We start from the raw sequence: 6,275 nt of genomic DNA, 5'->3' as shown, positions 1-6,275 counted from the left end.
TCATAGTAAAATATATGTGGGTAACGATTTCTGAACTGCTTATAATCACCCCTTCTTTTGAAAGCAATCTTTGTTTATTCTTGGAAATTCTCATGCATATATCTACCATATCTTTACCAATCCCCTCGGGCTCCCCCACTATCCCAGATCTTTCATCACATCTCCCTCCCTTAATTCATGTCTTTACTGAGTCCAATTATGCACAGGTTTGTGTGGGGGCATCCTTTAGTGAATTGAGCAACCTATCAATGGCCAACATACCCAACGAAAAGTGACTCTACTCCTCCAGCAGCCATTAACTACCTGTAGTTCCTAGCTGTGGGTGGGGCCATGAGAGCTCCTCCCCATTGAAGATCCCTATTGAGCACCTACCAAGGCAGAGGTACAACCAACCCGAATGTAATTCAGCATCAACCAATTTGTCCTTGGATTATGTATTCATGGTTGGGGCAGTCCCTCCAGCAGGCATGGTAAACAGAATGGGTCTAGGAACCTAGGTTGATTTTTGCTTTGAGTCATAACTATTTTACTTGGACAGCTGAAACACTGTTGCAATTTCATTTGTTCATTATCCCTTGACATTAGACCAGTGGTTCTGAACCTGTGGATTATGACCCTTTGGGGGTTGAACTACCCTTTAACAGGGGTGGCCTAAGACCTTCAGAAAACACAGCTATTTACATTATAATTTATAATAGCAAAACTATAGTTAAAAAATGAAGTAGCAACAAAAATGATTTTGTGTTTGAGGGTCACAACAAGAGGAATTTTGCTAGAGGGTTGCAGCATTAGAAAGGTGGAGGAGTACCCTTCACACATCAGAGGCCACTCATTTCATCTCCAAGTATGCCTCCAGAGTCTCAAGTAAGGCTCCATGATAAAAGTTTTACTCCACTTCCAGTTATATCAGGAGAGAGAGAGAGAGAGAGAGAGAGAGAGAGAGAGAGAGAGAGAGAGAGAGAGAGAGAGAGAGTTCCAAGACACATATGGGAATATTTAGCAATATTATAGCTTGACCAGAAGCATATGAAAATATGATCCTGAGTTCAATAGCCTTTCTTTTCACTTTTCAACTTCAAAATGATATAAACACAAATAAAAATCACAGTGCTTATGAAAATGATTTAAGTACTTATACCCAAGGTCCAAAATATATCTTAGAAATAAGATTACATTTAGTTTCTGATCTCCTCTTTGTTATCCTATAAATTTAAAAATACGTAATAACTTGAGTTGTTTTTTTAAATAAAAATCGTAAAAAATAAAAAGGAAAGAAGGAGTTCTTGTCCTCACGACGTCACATACCCGCATGCCCACAGACTCTTTCCTGATTCCCTCTGCTTCCTTTACAGTAATAATCATCCCTCCTCCTGCCTTCTCACGCTATTTTTCCACCCGTGTCCTTGTGGAAGACTGTGGTTGATCACACAGCGCTTGAGATTCCCCAGAGAGGGCAGGGTCTCTGGTCCCTGCGCTTGTATTGGATTGGACTCTGATCTCAGCAGAAGCACCTGCCGAAAGCGATGCTGCAGCTTTCCAGGCCCAGACCCAAGGAAATGGCCAGTTTTCCCCGAAACACTTACTCTGCCAACCCAGAGACCAGGCTTCAAGAAGCTCATGTTCATGCCAAAGCTGACATCCAGAGGAAGCAGATCCTCCAGGCAACATCCCTGGCTGAGTGAACAGCTGGAGCCAGCCTCGGATGTGTAGCCAGGTACACAAATCATTCTGTAAGCTGGTCCCTCAACCTAGTCATCCTGCCAGTTTGGAACTGGCTACCTAATTTGTGGAATCCAGTGAAAAAGGAAAATACTTCCCTCTCTGTCTCCCTCCCTCACTCCTCTTTTTCACAAGGTTTGCTTAAGTATCCAATCCTAGTCTGGAATTCCATATGTAACCTAGGTTGATGACCATGAACTCAATACAAATCTTAATCTGACCTGAAACTTACAACAGTTCTCCTGCCTAAGTTACCTTTTCTCTTTCCTCTGTGGTCTCTTTTCAATTGGTTTGTTGGGTTTTGGACTTTTAGTGTTGGGTTATTCAAAGAGACATATGTGGCAAGTGATTACAGACTCAGAAGGACCTTCAGGAGTAATGAGCAGTCAAGTGAGGACAGGCCTCAGGCATCTAGGAACCAATCCTAAAAGAATAATAGTTATGATACAGCTAGTCTATCAGTGTAGCTCTACTGAATGTACCATCATCCTATCAGACCGCATTGCAAAGCCAGGAGTCTAAGGTAAGGCTGTTAGAAATTGCAAATTGAGCAGGCAGAGCAGTAAACCCCAAGCACTGGCTCTCCACTGAGAATGAGTGCCCAGGAAGATGCACAGATTAGCCTTCAGCTGATGCTCAGAAGAAAGGAGATGATAATGTAGACCCAGATAGCAGGCTCATGTTTACCCATCCATGCTCACTGCTACGGTATTAAGCAACTCCATTATGAAGTGGATTGTCTTACTATAAGAGGCAGGTAGAAAAAAAATATCTGACCGCTTAAAGTAGAATGCTGAGTAAAGCAAAGGTGGGACCAGGTAGCATGCAGGAGCTTGGAAGGGACTCCAGAATTAGCTAAAGCAGGGCCATTTCTAAGGCCAGTGTCTGTAAGGGTATGTCGGCAGTGAGCGATGCTATTGTGCCTTCTCCGGTTTCATTGGCCTTTTCAAAGAGCGACATCAATTATTTGAATCTCTGTTGACATCTTTCGTTTCTCTTTCATGAATAATTTGCCCTTTTCCTTTTTGCGAGTGATTTTATTGTTAATACAAAGTAGATATCTGGTCTTCATCACTCGTGGCTCTGAGCTTTATATATTTTGCAAGTTCTTTTGAAATGTTGCTTTCAGTGTACACAGGTTTATGGTAATGAGGGTAGAGTCTGGTCGCCAGAGGAGACAGCCTGTGGTGTAAAAGCTGGAATATTGAGAGCCACCTCCCAACCTATGACGGAGGAAGAATTAATGGAGATTAAGGTTAATGACCTATAGCCAATGAGATAGTCAGTTATGCCTGCTATATCATGTAGCTTTCATAAATACTTCAAATACCAGGGTTCAGAGCTTCTGTGATGCATCTACATGTTTGGATGATAATACCCTCAGCTAGACAAAAACAGCCATGCATGCGCATAGGGTCCTTGTTTGTTATCCCCTGGTTTCTCGTTTCTGTCTTTTACTACATCCTGTATAATAAAGTGGTAGCAATAGGTAAAGATTTCTGAGTGCTATGAGATGTTACAGTGAGCTGAGGAGGAAGTGTCTGAGTATCCAATCTGTGATCAATTTTGAAACAGTCTGAGTAATATGGTGACCCACCTTTCGTGATTCAGATCTACAATTGAGGGCAGTCCTAACTGGGAAGGCCTGACTGAAAAATTGATTCAGTATTGAATCACTGAGCATTATAGAGCATTGGGGAACTGCTTGGTAAGAAAATAAATGCCGTATATTTGGTAGTGAAAGTATTTTGAATGCTAGATGAACAGTTCTACTTCTTTAAATTGTTATTTTCATTTCCCCTACATGAAGGTATTTTTTTTATTATTTTATTTAACTTCTGACCCATGATTGACTTCTCCTTAGTCTCTGTTTCTAATTTATTTAGTAAGGCTATCATCTCATTATCATTGGCAGTGCTTTAAAATATCTTTAAACTTCCATTTATATTTCTTATTTGACTCATTATTCATTTAGAAATACACTTCTTAATTTTCAAAGTACAAGTTTACTAATATTATGCATCAGTTTCCTCTGAGATTGAAACATTTTTCTCAGGGAATGCCCGAAAACTTGCCTGTGCTCTGTGTATTCCTACTTCCTGGTCTATGGTAATTCTACTGGTCATTCTACAGCATCTATGGTTTTGTTTTACAGAAAGCAGTATCCTCAGCTTCATACCTTAAAACAACTCAAAATTGCTTCAGGAAGTCCCTGAAACTGGACAGATTCACTAAGTCCTTCCCTACCCCAGTAAGCAGTAAAGGATGTTAAGACTCACTCTCAGGCATGATAGCTCCAAATGAGACTGAGACAAGACCAGATGCTCCAAAGAAGCAGAAACCAGCCTGCTGCCTGGAAGAGGTTTAGAACAAATGAGTCACTTGGAAGACATTCTCCAACCTGTTGGAGTTTCCCAGCTTTTGTGAGCTGTCATCCATTCTGGGCCGAGCTTTATAAATGCAACTGTCTTTGAGTCATTTATCCTCCTGTTAAATAACCTCTCACCCACATTTCTCAAAGTAACCCCAATAAAACTCATGATTCACCAAGTTGGATTTTGGTGGTATTGGTACTTTGGCCTGTCATGAGTTCCCTACCTAGATGGAGTAGATATGTGTGCTGTGTCTTCATAGAAAATACTTGTTATTATTTAGCTATGACCATTTATTATTTAGCTCCTTATAGTTTCCTTGACTTAATTGTGGCTTAGGAGACTTTCCAAATACTCCCAAACCTATGGCATAAGTTAAAACTTGCACTATAAACAGTACAAAGTCACTTTCTGAAGTCTTTGCAGGAGCTTGACAGATAATATATCCTTCAATCAATACAGGCAATGTCCACCCAATAAACTTTGTTAAATTATTGCTTAAATATTCTTTATTATAACTTACATTTTGTCATATTTCTCAAGAACCGATGGACAAAATTTTCATTCTGATGATAAATACAGCAATTCCCCAGGTAAATACAGTTATTGGATTTTCTTGGATTTTTCATGTTTTGAGGGTATTTTATTGTTCCTATTTCAAATTAGTCCTCTTGAAACTGAATTATTGCTTTCATCGCTTCTGAAACATTTTTTTCTTACGGTCATTACAAATGTTGCCTCTGTTCTCATTCCCTATAATTTTTTTTTCTGTATACTCAGCATCTTCTTTACTTACTCATCCTGCCATATCTCTTTGTATATTTTCCAAGGTTTCTGTGTCTCTCATAGCATTTTGGTAATGTCTCCTGATCATCCTACCAGTTGCTGTTTATCCCTCCTGCTGTGCAGTGCTGAATCCATCTCTGAGCCTTTTCAGTTCTGTTCTCATAAGAGCTCTCAGTTCATTATTACTCGGGTCTATCTCTTTCACTGGTTTCTGTCTCAGGTGACACTTGAGTGTCACAGTAGCTGTCATTACTTTACCATTTGCATCTGATGGTTCTTTTGTCTGAACTAGGAACAGAGGCTCAGTGGACCATTCCTATGCCTCAATTCTTAGTGTTAGGTATCAATAGTCATTCAAAATCCAGTTTAATGTGAACCCTGTATTTGTCTGATTTTCCCTAAATTTTCACTTCTATTGTTCTTCAAGTGCCAAAAGTTTTTGTAAATTGTTTTCCAGATTGGCAGAGGCCTTCTTCATAAAAGTGATTTTTCAGTCCGTAAGAACTCATTTATTCAAATTGACCTGATTTTGGTTGAAGAAAAATCTCATTATCTTACAGTTCTTTGAAGTTAAAAAAAAACACATGAGATTTTATCCAGAGTTGTCTTTAAAGAAGGATTAGTCTGTGTAATTTAGCATATCATATCCAAATGCCAATGACTCCAACTATTTTTTATAAGAAACAAGCAAAAAAAATCTTTTCTCTGTCACTTTTCACTTTATTTAGAAAACTAATGCGACATAGTTTTGCTATGCCAGGTATGCTATCAGTTACGGAATAGGAAAGGTATTCTAAGTAAGTGCAGGCCTTAATTAGTTGGGATTTCACTAATAGGGTAGGCCTAATGTCCCACTTCTCAGCAGATGCTGGAGAGTTAAAAGGGCTTCACTGCAAGAAAAATAAATGTATTTACTATAAAGCACTATAACATGGTTCTTTTGATCATTGCATTATGATTTAGTTCAGACATCTCCATTGTTTGTTCAATTTCTCTGAAGCCATGAAAGATGATATATTTCCCTCTGGCAGGAAAAAAAACCACTATGCTGGGCACTGGGTTATTTAACCACTCTGATAAATAATTTACACTTGGGATATTATGCAGAAACCTTTTCAATTAGCTTGTATTGACAGAGAAACTAAATATAGTATACTTCGTGAAAAAAATTAACACATTCTTGACTTCCCAGGCAGAAATAATCTTATTTAAAAATAATACCTTTTCTAGGAAATGCATATATTTAGGAGAAAGATAGAAAAATAATAGTTGTGAACATGTGAATTAAATAAATAGTATTGTTTTTTAATTTAGAGGAAATTTTAATTTGTTCTAGGTAACTTATTTCATGACCTAAAGGAAGCATCTGCTAATATATTAAAGCAGCCACAGACTAAA

The sequence above is a fragment of the Rattus norvegicus genome, chromosome 6 (assembly GCF_036323735.1).
Source record: "Rattus norvegicus strain BN/NHsdMcwi chromosome 6, GRCr8, whole genome shotgun sequence".
Lineage (NCBI taxonomy): Eukaryota > Metazoa > Chordata > Mammalia > Rodentia > Muridae > Rattus > Rattus norvegicus.
The sequence above is the reverse complement of the archived record's forward strand: the minus strand, read 5'-3'. Positions refer to the sequence as shown.